We start from the raw sequence: 13757 nt of genomic DNA, 5'->3' as shown, positions 1-13757 counted from the left end.
TGTAAAATGTTTCTTAGTATTGCACAATCATGCATTTGTAAAGTAAGACATGTCTTGTCAATTGCGCCTTGGGATTAAATTATAGTACGAGTATTTTTATTTATTTATTTCATATTTATATTTTTAACTAAATTATAAGCATAAAGGAAGTGAAGCCATCATAACTTAGACCTTAGGCGTACATAGGTATATCGGCATTTTTGTAGATAATTTACTTATGTTGAAACTGAGGTATGGGGTATTGTAACTCGCGAATTGTTGTAATATACCATAACTTTTGAACGCATTTAGGTAAAATAAACTGTTTTAGCACGATTCACCGATGGATTTCTTAAAATTATAATTTGAGCGGAAGCTATGGTCATATTAATGTAATAAAATAGGAATAAATCGTTGAAGGAAACGAGTTTTTTAAGTCAATTTTCAATTAGTGGCTTTAGAATACAATGTAGAGTATAATTTTCAAAGAAGAAGTTAAAGAATACACTTCAGAGATGAAGTTTCTAATATATGATTTTTTAATATAACCACTGCATCAATCTTAAACGGATGCTGACATTTTGAAGACTGAAAAATTGGGTTTTTTGAATTTTTGCGCTAATCAGGACGTGCAACTGTACTCTTTGAAAAACTGATTATGAGATTGTAATACTCGCGATTACGCATTTTTTGATGTATAACTCGGGCGTGTAGCCTTCAAAGATTCACAACAATCTCAGCTTAAAGTCGAAATTTTTGTGCGTAAATTTTTATAAAAAACCAGCTTTTTGATTTAGTTTTTTTACGTTCTGAATCAAATCCGTCCACTAGACCAGCGGATATGATACCCCTCAAATTTCGAAAATCTGCAAAAAATGTTTTTGAAAATTGCGCGCATTGAAACGCTTTTTGGAAGTGTAATTTTTACTGAAATAAATAGAGCTATATGCCTGTTTAAAATGTGCGAAAACATATATTTCAAAACTATCGCTAATCCGGAGATACAATTGATTTTTTCTAAAAATTAAGTGCGATGCTACATCCACGGTTCTTGATGGATCGCAATGAAACGACATCAAATTATGTATTTTTTAAAGGTTATCATCGAAATCGGATGCGCATAAATGTAAATGTACTTCGTGGAAATCATACCCATTTTACTGTTTTTTACATCCTAATATGCAACAGATGCTACATCGTGGTCACCAAATAGAATTTCACAAAGTGTACACCAAATAAAAGGGATTGATTCGCTCTTTTCGAAAATCGGATGGGCATCATGTCATTTTCGCTATTACGCGGTTTAAATGCGTTTCAAATGTTGTAATCTTCAATATAACATTATTTTAATGTTATGCCACAATTGGAATTCCGTCTGATTTAATATAATTTTCTAAAAATATTCGCCAATAGGAAAACTATAAGCGAAAAATTTGTTGCAACGGAATATCTTCATTATTGCGTGAAATTTGGACGAAAATTACGAAGAACTCAAACATTTTTTCTTCAACCTTTCCTATAAAACCATACAAAATAAAAATAGAATAACATGATTTTTATTTGTTTCGTCATATTTTCATCGTATTTTTGCAAATAACAAGAATACTATAGCTCCAAACTTCACGACTTAGGTTTCATTTTATTCCTCACAATCTCTGGATGCTGCTATAATTTTTTTTATATATTTGTTTTGTAACTATAAGCGCTATTGTTTCAAAAATGTGTTTGTAAATACGTGAAATGATTTAACAAATTCAATTTTTCGCGAATCCATTGAAACTTTTCAAATTTTTTTTGCATCATCGCAAAGGGTGCGAATTCAGTTAACGATAATAATTAAAACGGTCATATATTTTGCGCGCAACGATCAAAGTTGGTAACGAAAACAAATTTGGAATGACGATTTTTTTCTTAATCTATGTACCAAAAATCATAGATATAGTATCAAAAAATTTTTTTGATTTTTTTTTTTTTTTTTTGAAATGGATAAGACGATTTTAGACATTTTTGCTGATATACTAATTACACTGTGCAACATTTTTAACAATTCGAACTGAGGATTTTTTGAAAGTACAGACCCAAGCGATAAGAAACCCTAGTTGGGTTTTGTTGTGTCAGATCCAGCTCGGATTTTATGGCCCCATCTAAACATGGTTAAATATTGAGTTTTTAAAGCAATTCAGGGCTGTATCTCTGAAACCAATGCGAATCTTCTTCTGACCTCTGAAGCAAATTTGTAGATAAGGACAAGAAAAAAATATTTGGATAAATAATGAACTCGATAAATGTAGTTTATCGCCTCAAATTTCAAAATATATGCAAAAATTCTAAAATTTTTATACATTTCGCACCGTATCTCCAAAACCGTTAATTTTTTCTGAATATTTTTTGGAAAAATATTCCCTGGAATGTAATACATAACTCTTCAGAACATGTCATTGTTGTAAAATGCCTCTATGCCGTTGTTTTCAGTAAATTTTTCAACGACTATTTAATAAAAATGTTAATAATGTAGTGAATTCCGAAATGCGAGAAAAAACTGTTGGTGTGAACTGTGTTTGAAATACGTGTTGTAAAAAATATGATGCAAAATACCGCTGAAACAACATGAAGTAAGGATTTTACAGTTTCAGAATGTTCTGAAGAATTGTTGAGAACATCATTTGGAAGATTTTTGCGAAAGGTTACTTGGTTCAACTCCCAATAGTTTAGCCGATACTGACCAGAATTTCAGCAATTATGTAAAATTTTCTATATTTTATAGATTCTGATGCCCTAGATGGAGTTTTTCTTATGTGGTAAAATTTAAGTGTAAAAGATAAGTTCTACTAGTTTAGGGCTACAATATTGCTAAAGACAGCAAGGCCAAATTCCTATTCGTTTCTGAGATAAAGGCCTGATAAATTCAAAAAAGTGTAGATTTAGATGAGGCCATAAAATCCGAACTGGATCTGACAGGACAAAACCCTACTAGGGTTTTTGTAGTCTAAATATGTACTTTAAAAAATGCATACTAGAAGTTGTTTGCATTTTCAGTGTTGCATAGTGTTATTAGACAGCGGAATCCTATGCAAATGCATATATGGTTAGGATGGTCGTAGAGAAAATCTGATTAGACAGAAACTCGTTTTCTCACAAAATAAAACGAATTAGGCCCAGAAATGTTTGCATATTTTGCATATCGTGCATATTTTGACATATTTTTACATATTTGCATAAAATGAGCATATGCAAAACCATATACAAACACATAGACAAGGATTTGTGGTCTAAAAATCCCACCAAAATGGCTGAAATGTGGTATTAAGTCTTCGTAAGGGGTATGAAACTTTACACCTGAAATTTTTTTCGCATGTGTCCACGTCTTCATTTAGCCCCCATAGAACGGTACCTCCCGATTTCCGATATTTTGATGGTTGTGGCCTCAACATCACACTAAAAAGGCTGACATTTTGTATAAAGTCTTGTAGCCTCAATATCCCACCGAAATGACTGAACTTTGGTATTTAGTCTTCGTTGAGGGTATAAAACTTTCCACCTGAAATTTCTCGGTATAGGTTTCTGGTATTTTGAAGGTTGTGGCCTCAATATCCCTCCGATATGGCGAAAATTTGGTATTAAGTCTTCCTTGGGGGTAAAAAACATTCCATCTTAAATTTCTCGATAAGGGTCCACGTCTTCATATAGCCCACATAGAACGGCACCTCCAGATTTCTGGTATTTTGAAGGTTTTGGCCTCAATATCCCTCCCATATGGCTGAAATTTGGTATTAAGTCTTCGTTGGGGGTATAAAATTTTCCACCTGAAATTTGTTGGTACGTGGACCTACTTCATAGATGGGTACCTCCCGATTTCCGGTATTTTGAAGGTTGTGGCCTCAATATCCCGCCAAAATTTCTGAAATTTGGTTCCTTAGGGGGTAAACAACTTCCCACCTAAAATTTGTCGGTTTAGGTTCAGGCCTTCATATAGCCCCCATAAGACGATACCTCCCGATTTTCTGTATTTTGAAGGTTGAGCCTGTGGTTATACATTTCTCTATTTTATTGACTTGTCTGAAAATAATTTTTAACAGAAAAATTGTGCATTTGTGTACCTATTTTTGAAATGTTTGTTGCATAAGAAAATAATAATAAAATGCAAAAATTTATGCATTTTGCATAATTTTGCATATGTCATATTTCGATTGCAATTTAATCAGAAGCTAAAAATATACCCAGTCCCAAAATTTGACATGAATCGGACCAAAAATAGGGGTTGCATAAAATTCCACTGTCTACTAATTATACAATTTTAAACTTAATATAATATACAGATGTAATATACAGTTCTAAACTTAATATAATAAATTTAAATAAAACAGAAATAGAATAGTAAAGGTTGCAAATTTTTGAAAAAGTCGATGAGATATTTTTTTATTTTTTTAATTTCATTACTTAGGTTATTAGTAACTCTACGATATTTGTATGTGGTAACCGGTTCATTCTTTCTAGGGTTTTTAAATTGGGGCATGATATTATAATACGGGTACATTATTACTGTCTCATGCGATTAATGCTATCCCAGATAAAGATTCTTATAGAAATGAAACAATAATTCATCTTTATTTCTATCACTTTTTTCTTATTAATAATATTTTTTCAATCCTGCAGCCGACCAAATTAAATTTCTAAGCATTGAATGTAATTTGAATTTAAATCTCTTTTGACACCACACTGCCTATGACAGATTGAAGTGAAAATATGAATAGCATTCTTTCTCCACACTTCCACAGCAAAGCGATAACGGGTCTTCCCCCCATTTTCATGCTATGTCGTCATCTACTTTAATATCAGAAATAAAAATGAAAACTCTTTTCAAAGACAAATTTCAAAACCAAAAAAAAAATCAAAGAAAGGCACTCTTTGAATTAGAAAAAGAAAACTACTTTATTAGCCTGCAAACACTCACACTTCTATTTAACCCAAGACACGAACTGGAAGTTTATGCGGTTTATGTTGCATCTTCTTTGAGATGCAGTCAGCAGTGGCCAAACAAGTTTTTGCTTCTTATTTCATATTCCCATTCAATGTGGAATCACTGGAATCTACTAACTACTGCATTGCTATTTGTCTGACTAACTGTCTGTTGTATGGCGCTGACGAAGAAGAAGAAAAATACTGTCATGGCTTTGGTTTAGCTTATTTCGTTATGATCTGTGGACTTCATAAAGCAGAAGCAGCATCCGCCGTAGCATCAGCTGCTACTGCTACAAAAAAGAGAGTATTTGACGAAATGGAAATTAAAAATAAAATGAAACTGGTATTTTCCATTCGAAGCTTCTTTTCTTGCCCCTGTGGCGTCCCTTACTTTGGGACGGGGGAATCTTAGTTTTAATTTTCCTGGAGGTGACAAATCTCATAAAACTGAAAGAAGCCAAAATCCAAATCAAAAGCATTGAAAGTGTTTCATTTTCGTAGTTCACTTGGATTCTCTCTGTAAACAGAAAAGTATGAAGGGTGTCTGCTGAAATGCAATTATGAAAGACCATTTTTTGCAAAGTGGATTGAGTGTAATAATAAATGCTAATTTCATAATAAAATGTGAAGATTTTCTCTGAAGAAACAAATGAAAAGAATTCAATTGAAAATTCATTGAAAACTAACAATAGTGATTTTTTAGGATTTAAAATTAAAGAAAAAGTATTTTTTCTATATTATTGTGATTGATTTTATGGATGCGAAGAATTGTTATGCTAATAAAGAGAAGAATGCGGCATCCAAGTCTGCAGCAAAACGAAATGTGATAGATAGATGCTATTGGGAGAAAAGAAAAATATATTTTTAAATGAAAAAATGAAGAGCAAGAACAATTTTACGAGAAACTAAACACCGAACTGATACGTCCTCGTAACGAATGTAGTAAGTGGTACTGAAAATTCAAAAGAAGCGGTTTAGTAAAATTTTCGGTTAAAATTACAGATCTCCTACTGAAGGTAACCGAAATACCCGAGGTAAGCACCGGAAAGCAATTAGTCGGCTGTACATTACTAAGTCACTGGGGGCTAATGTGCCCCCAGCACAACACAGTTACTGAAACGCATACGCCACGATCAGACCTCAGCTTTATATGACACGTACGAAAGAAATGAGGCAGTATCAGCCAAAAAATCCATGTATGTTGTGTGGACCCGAGGCTTGAATACTTGCTTACCCGCACGTTCTTGAGTAGTATCTGAGAAAAATCAGTTTTAGGGTCTATTTTAATCCAGTTAGGAACAACCTAAGTAATTAATAGGTGTAGCTGAAATTTTATCTAAATCTGAATTGCTTAAAGGTTTACTGCTTTTTTATAATTTTCAATGGGTTTCAGACAATTTTATAGCTTTCTTTAACAATAATTCCATAAATTTTCTTAATGCTCGAGTTGCTACCAATAATATTTAATTACCGCCTCAAAAATACAATGCGATTCAATTATGATTTTACGAAACTCCACTCTTCTTAGAATCATTTAAAGTTTCACTTTCGTTTGTGGCCATTAACAATGACTGGGTCATAATAAATGATCTTGCGTCAGTCAGCTTAATTAACGCACATAAACTGACAGAACATAAAGTGTTCCACTTTCGCTCTTATTTGCATTCCTCAGATGTTATAATTAGGCACAGAAATTCAATTTCATATCCAAAGCAAAGAGATCATAATTTAAAAATCGCTTTTGTCTTCTGTGCTTCTTTTGTTCCTGCTTTAGTTAACACTTTCGGTTAAAGAATGCATTTTGGTTTTGTGATTTTTTTATATATTTTTTCGAATGGCTTTGATGGTCGTTCGGTCATTCGTTCATACATTTATGGAAATGTTTTACGAAAAAAGTAAAAGTTTGGTTATAATCTGCAGAAGAAGAAAAAAACAGCACCAAAAAACACAACCAGTGACAACAACAAAAGTTTCATTATTTAAATAATCCAAAAAGAAATGAAAACACACACTCTCTCAAAAATGGTCATAAAGAATTCAAGATGTTAAGACCAACCAACAAAGGCATAAAATTTCACTGTCATTATATTCCGGTCAGTTAGGCTGGTTGGTGGAGGCGGTGGCGGCAACAACGGCATCGTTCTGGGATAAACATTACTTTTCAGTAAACGACTAAACTCGCTGATGACTATAATCTACAAGCATTGTTGTTTGGCTTGTTATTTGCTTCTCAAATGATGATGTTAACTTTAAGAGTTGTAAGTTCTTTTTTTTTGATTTTTCGTTGACTTCGAGAGTAAAGAAATGAGTGAGTTTTTGACTTTAACACGAACGACGTGATAAACATGACGGCGTTGACCTGATTTGCATGCTACACAAATAAATATCCAATGAGCTAGTTGTTGGTGGCCAGTATTCTATGTTGAAATGAAAAACAATGAACAAACAAACAAATGAATGAAAGAGAAGCGAGGCAATAATAACTTCGTTTCAGACAATGTCTCTGTAAATGACTATCGACTTGTCAATTTGAAAAATAAACACTCTGTCACACGATGACTTTTACTCATTAGAAATACTTACAAAGTGATTTGTAACAATTGCAGTAATGATTCTAAATCGATTTGCAAAAAAAAGAAAAAGCGTGGGTTTTATGAAAATTGATTATGGAAATTCTGCAAAGGAGTATAGTATAACTTATGCTAATTAACGCCTCAAAAATAATAGAGAGTATGTCACACTTCAATGTCAGTCGGTACCTTGTCTTTTCAGGTACCAAACAATGTCTTGCCAATATAAATTCACATTTGCATCAGATATGTACTCAAATCTCAAGTGCAGACTCCCTACTACTCTATCCCTCTTAAGATGAGAGCTCTCAAGGCACAGGCTTTTTAATATTTGTAAGTGCACTACTTCTGTTTGTTCTACATCAAAACGTAGACTAGTGATATGTACCTTGAAAATTATCTACTGGATACCACGACTCACTTCATTTATTAAAACAATGCTAAATAAGAAGTATTTGTTCGAAATTAAAAATCCAAAATTCAAGACTTTTGGGTCTTGAGAACATCGACAAATAGAGTTTTCATGTTTTGGTTTCGATTTTCCTACCAACATAACATGTTTTATTTGAAATGTTTTATAAACAAAGTCTAAAATAATAAGAATATCAGAAAATACCTATAATCGATCACGAAATCTATCTCTCGATTTTAAATTAAGTCTCAAATATAAAAGTCGAATGGACGAAGTCAATGACGAGTCGTTTTTTAATTAATTTTTAACTTCTCATATTGACATTTTGACTCGGAGACAGATTGTCCGATATTTTATAGCCTTAAAATCCTTCACTTTCAATGTTTAAAGTTTACTTTAAGAGTTTAAAGTAAACTTGTTTTGAATATACCATGTAATCACAACACTAACGCAATGAGAACAGCAATGTACCAGCAATGTTAATTTCATTCTAAACTGTTTTTGCTATTTTCTTTAACAGTGTTTCAGCTTACCAATTTTACGTTTACATACCCACACATGATTAGATTTCATACTAGTTTTAATTGCAATTCTTAGATACAGAGATGACGAGTGAGTAGAGCTGGTTGGTGGAGGCAAAAGAAAGATGAAAAGTAAAACACAAACGTTTTGAAGTGAACGAAAAGTATTTAAATCATTATCATATTTACTCGACAAAAAAAAGCAGCACAAATGAGAACACCAACACATACACGAATATACACATATAAGAGTGCATACATGTCATGTCCATGGAATTGAGTCTGTGCCAAGCATTAGCAGTACTGGTTCTTTAACAATTTGGATGCATTTGCTAGACGTTGGAGGAGTTGAAGGTGTCTAGCACACATTTGGCCGCTGCTGCTGTCGTCGCCTTTGTATTTGCCCAGACCACTTGAGGCCGGAAGTGCAATTGAATCGAAAGTGTGAAATGAAGTGGTTCACTTACTTAGCAGAATGTTGTAAAACAAAACGGAAATTGAAATTATGTTTATATACTTGAGTTTGTTGAATTGTGTTGATCGTCCTTCCACCACCCACCCCCTTGCACAGAAATATTAATTGAATTCTATTTGCCGAGCCATTGCTCGTTCCCTCCTATATTCACATACTCATTTCATTGCATAAAAAATTATGTTAGCCGGAAAAAGTTTTTGTTGTTGTTGTTGGCAAGAGGTTGACAAGAGGGTGTAGTCATCTCAGCAACAACAAAATCAACAGCAGCTGTAACAAAAACAACAACTAATGATGTAGAAAAACTTTTCCAAACAAAATTATCTTTTCAAAGAAAACTTAAAGCCTGACAAATTGCTTAAATTTAGAATTTTGATAAGTCCATTAATATCCTCCGCAACATTGTTAGTTTCCACCGCAAATAATAACACCAACACATAACTTTGCCGCGTGGAACAGTGTAGCGAAATACGAAATAGAAAATATGTTCACTAAAAAAACAAAAGTACAGGGAAACAAGCAAATTAGGAGGTTAGGCAAACCGCTGTTTAGGCGGCCGTAGATATGATTTCATTTGTTGACATAAGTATATTAAAAAAAAGCAAGTAAGCTAAGGCTATAGTCGGGGTGGGACATACTATATGATACCCTAAACCACGCCACTATTAGCCACATTTACACTAAGCCACGCCTACTCTTTGTCACACTTTCTCTGAGCCTCGTCAACTCTAAGCCACGTCTACTCTAAGACATACCTGCTTTAAGCCACACCTACTCTTAGCCACGCCTACTCTAAATGTCATCTACCCTAAACCACGCCTTTTCTAAGCCACACCTACTCAAAATGTCACCTACTCTTAGCCACGCCTACTCTAAATGTCATCTACCCTAAACCACGCCTTTTCTAAGCCACACCTACTCAAAATGTCACCTACTCTTAGCCACGCCTACTCTAAATGTCATCTACCCTAAACCACGCCTTTTCTAAGCCACACCTACTCAAAATGTCACCTACTCTTAGCCACGCCTACTCTAAATGTCATCTACCATAAACCACGCCTTTCTAAGCCACGTCCCACTCTTAGACACGCCTAATCAAAACCACGCCTACTCTTAGCCTGGCCTTCTCCAACATCTAATCTGCTCTGCCACTTTTTCTCTAAGCCACGCTTATTAATTGGCGTGACAACTATAAGCCACGTCTACTTTAAGACACAACTGCTTTAATCCACTCCTACTCTTAGCCACGCCTAATTTAAATGTAACCTACTCTAAACCACGACTTTTCTAAGCCACACCTATTCTAAGGCACGCCTACTCTAAATGTCTCATACACTTACATTAATAATGCCTTTCTTTTTATACCCTCAGCATTTATGCTAACTAGTGTAGATACACTTTCATACGGGCAAAATGTGCCTCATCGAAATAATGGTTTTAGACTCCAAATATGTTTGGACGAAATGTGTTTCAGACAATTTGGAGTCGATTTAGCCATGTCCGTCCGTCTGTCCGTCTGTCTGGCTGGTGCGCACGATAACTATCGAACGGAGCAACCGATTCGGTTCAAAATTTGGCTTTCGTAATATTTTGCCCAAACTTTGTTTAAGTTCGAAGATGGGTTATATCAGTCCACTCCTTCCGGTACCTCCCCCACAAAAGTTCGAAAATGTTCGGAAAATTTGTGCGATAACTCGATAACTCTTGAAGGGGGTTACCGACTTGGCCCACACTTTGTACATCGTGACAGTTCTACCAGACTTAGATGAAGTTTAAATATGGACTCAATCGGTCCACTCCTTTGGGTACCTCCCACACAAAATTTCGGAAAAGTTCAGTTTAGGACCTGCTCTCGAATCGCTTTGATTTTTATTGTAGCAACTTGTATTCGCTGTCCCCCATACGACGGTACAAGTTTCATAAGGGGCAAGTCCATACTTCCTGAGAAAATAGCCTGAAAGGCGGAAAAATACCCGCTTTGACACCGTGTGTAGTGGTTGGAGCGCAAGATATATCTCGAACGGATCTGCCAAATCGGTCCAAAATTTGGCCTTCGTAATATTTTGTCCAAACATAGTTGAAGTTCGAAGATAAACCATGTCGGTCCACTCCTTCAGGTACCTCCCTCACAAAAATTCAAAAATCTTCGGAAAAAATATGCGCACGATAACTCTTGAAGGGAGTGACTGATGTAATCCATACCCTGCACATCCTAATATATCTACCAGATATAGATCAGGTTCGAATATGGAATATATTTGTGCACTCCTTTGGGTACCTTCCACATAAAATTTCGGATAAGTTCACTTTAAGACCTGCTCTCGAATCACTTGATTTTTGTTGAAGCGATTTGCATTCGCTACCTCCATTACGACGGTAAAAGTTTTTTCAGGAGCAGGTCCATATTTCTTAGGAAAACATCCCGAAAGGGGTAAAAAGCGCTATGTCACCATATGTGGCTCTCGAACTGTTCTACCCAATTGGTGCAACATTTGGTCTTCGTCATATTTTATCGAAACTTAGTTTCATGGGGCAATACCGGTCCCCAACTTCCGGTACTTCTCCCCAATATTTAAAAAATGTCACTAAAATGTTAGGACGATATCACTTGAATGGTGCAACCAATTTGGTCCAAACTTTGGATCTCCTAATTCCATAGAAAAAATTCTCAGACACACAGGACTGAGATTTTTCTATAGAAAAAATTTTCAGACCCACAGGTCTGATGTTTTTTCTATAGAAAAAATTCTCAGACCCACAGGACTGATGTTTTTTCTATAGAAAAAATTCTCAGACCCACAGGACTAATGTTTTTCTATAGAAAAAATTCTCAGACCCACAGGACTGAGGTTTTTTTCTATTCTCAGACCCACAGGACTGAGGTTTTTATACCCTCAGCATTTATGCTAACGAGGGTATATACACTTTCATACGGGCAAAATGTGCCTCATCGAAATAATGGTTTTAGACCCCAAGTATGTTTGATGATTTAGCCGTGTCCGTCCGTCTGTCTGTCTGTCGTCTGTCTGGTTGGTTGGTGCGCACGATAACTCTCGAACGGAGTAACCGATGGCTGAGGGTATACCTCTGTCGGCAAAGCCGACTGACACTTTTTTACTTGCTCTTTCTGCAATTAAAACGTTTTAAGAAAATGCAGATATTTTTAATGTGTGATATTTTTGATAGGGCCTGGGCGTGAACGTAAGTGCAAAGTGGTAACTTTGCAAAGCTGAAAGATAAGTGAATATAAAGCCGTAATTTTCCACCCAAAATCTGGTGGTCCCAAATTATTATTTTATGTATTATTAGGTAATAGAAACTCCTTATCCTCCGAGGCTTTGTTTTTCTAAAGACTTTATACATAAAAACTTTTTGAAATTGGCATTAATAATAACATACTTATGTACATATACATATGTATGTACGATCTTCTTATATTTATATATAATCTATAAAAATAATTCTTTTATGACCGCTGGACCTTTATGTACAGGTAGAATTTCTCTTCAAAACACTGTGCTTACATCATAAACTAAGTCATAAGCTTTGAAATGTTGAACAACAATATTATTTGCCACCGACAACTTTATCTTGAACACCTTTCGCGTCTTGTTCCACATTTTTTGCACTATGAGTGCGAATGCTACCACTTCTAATGTCGTTCATTGGATGGCTGTGAGGAAATTTTATATTTAACCTTAAATGATGATCAATAATAAAGTTTTATTTCTTGTTTTTCTCTCGGGGGCTGATAGTTTGAACTTTTTACTCAATACGTTCATTTGCTCAAAGGGGAAGGAGCAAAGTGTGAAGAAACCTGACAGGATAGAATAACTTTCAATAGAGTCATATTTTTTGGAGTTTCGTTTGCATCAACCAGTCAGGTCCATACCATACTCAAGCTGAAACGCATGAAATATCATCATGTGCTGATATTTCGACAGAGCTTGTAGCAAGACATGTGTCAACCAAGCAGCCAACCAATCAGTCTGCCAGCATTATCATCTTAAATTACAGACACACTGTGAAATTGTTAACTATTCCGTAGGGTAAAATTGAAACATATTCGCACGTTTAGGTATTTAGTGTTCAGCGGCGTATAGAAATAGTTAACACAAAACGTGTGAGTGGTAGTACGAGTACATGTGAAGCACAATTGTCATAAGGAAGTGGGGATAAAAGTGTTAAATGGTAATTGTTTTTTTTACGTGTTCCCAAACAGGGTCATGATGAATACAATTGGACACATACCCCTATATTTTTTAAATTTTTTGTCACATTTTCACGGGCACTTAGCAATACCTTAAACTGATAAACACTAATGTGTCCTTTATTATGAATTTGTCCAGTTACCTCTCTATCTTATTTTACCATGCCACTGTTTAAAAAGTACGATGATGTGCACTTGTGCGTTGAAAAGACAAACATTCCCATACATCAAATCTAAAGAAAACATCTCGATTCTTATTGCTCCCTCTTACACTTCGTCATATTCTTCTTGAGAAATCATGTTTTTTGTGGTGCGGCTATGTTTAACAGGAAAATTGATGAAATTGATGTCGTGTCGTGTCTAATGTCAAATGAGCTGCTGCCGGTAACTGCAGCAGTAGCATAGTCATCACCATCATCATCAGCACTATCAGTAATGCAGCTAACTGCTATGCACACACACACATGCAATGTCAGTGACAAGGATAACAAGACCAACAACAACAAGTATAACTTCGACAACTAATCATATGAAAAATGTGCGTTTCTCTTTTCCCAAAAGTCCCACAAACACCCTCTCAAACACTTCTTCCACTCACATAACTCAACTTCAAGTTTGAATGATTTTTTCGTCC

General features: G+C 34.9%; 1 protein-coding gene across 1 annotated transcript in view; it reads right to left on the bottom strand.

Annotated features, from left to right (window-relative positions):
- The window catches only part of LOC141393502 (uncharacterized), a 115658-nt gene that overhangs the window by 51482 nt on the left and 50419 nt on the right, over window positions 1-13757 (bottom strand). The gene's annotated exons all lie outside the window — the stretch shown is intronic.

Source organism: Musca autumnalis, unplaced genomic scaffold (genome assembly GCF_047663935.1).
Source record: "Musca autumnalis isolate F117 unplaced genomic scaffold, ASM4766393v1 scaffold_2, whole genome shotgun sequence".
NCBI classification, from domain to species: Eukaryota; Metazoa; Arthropoda; class Insecta; order Diptera; family Muscidae; genus Musca; species Musca autumnalis.
This window is presented reverse-complemented; position numbering and strand designations above follow the sequence as displayed.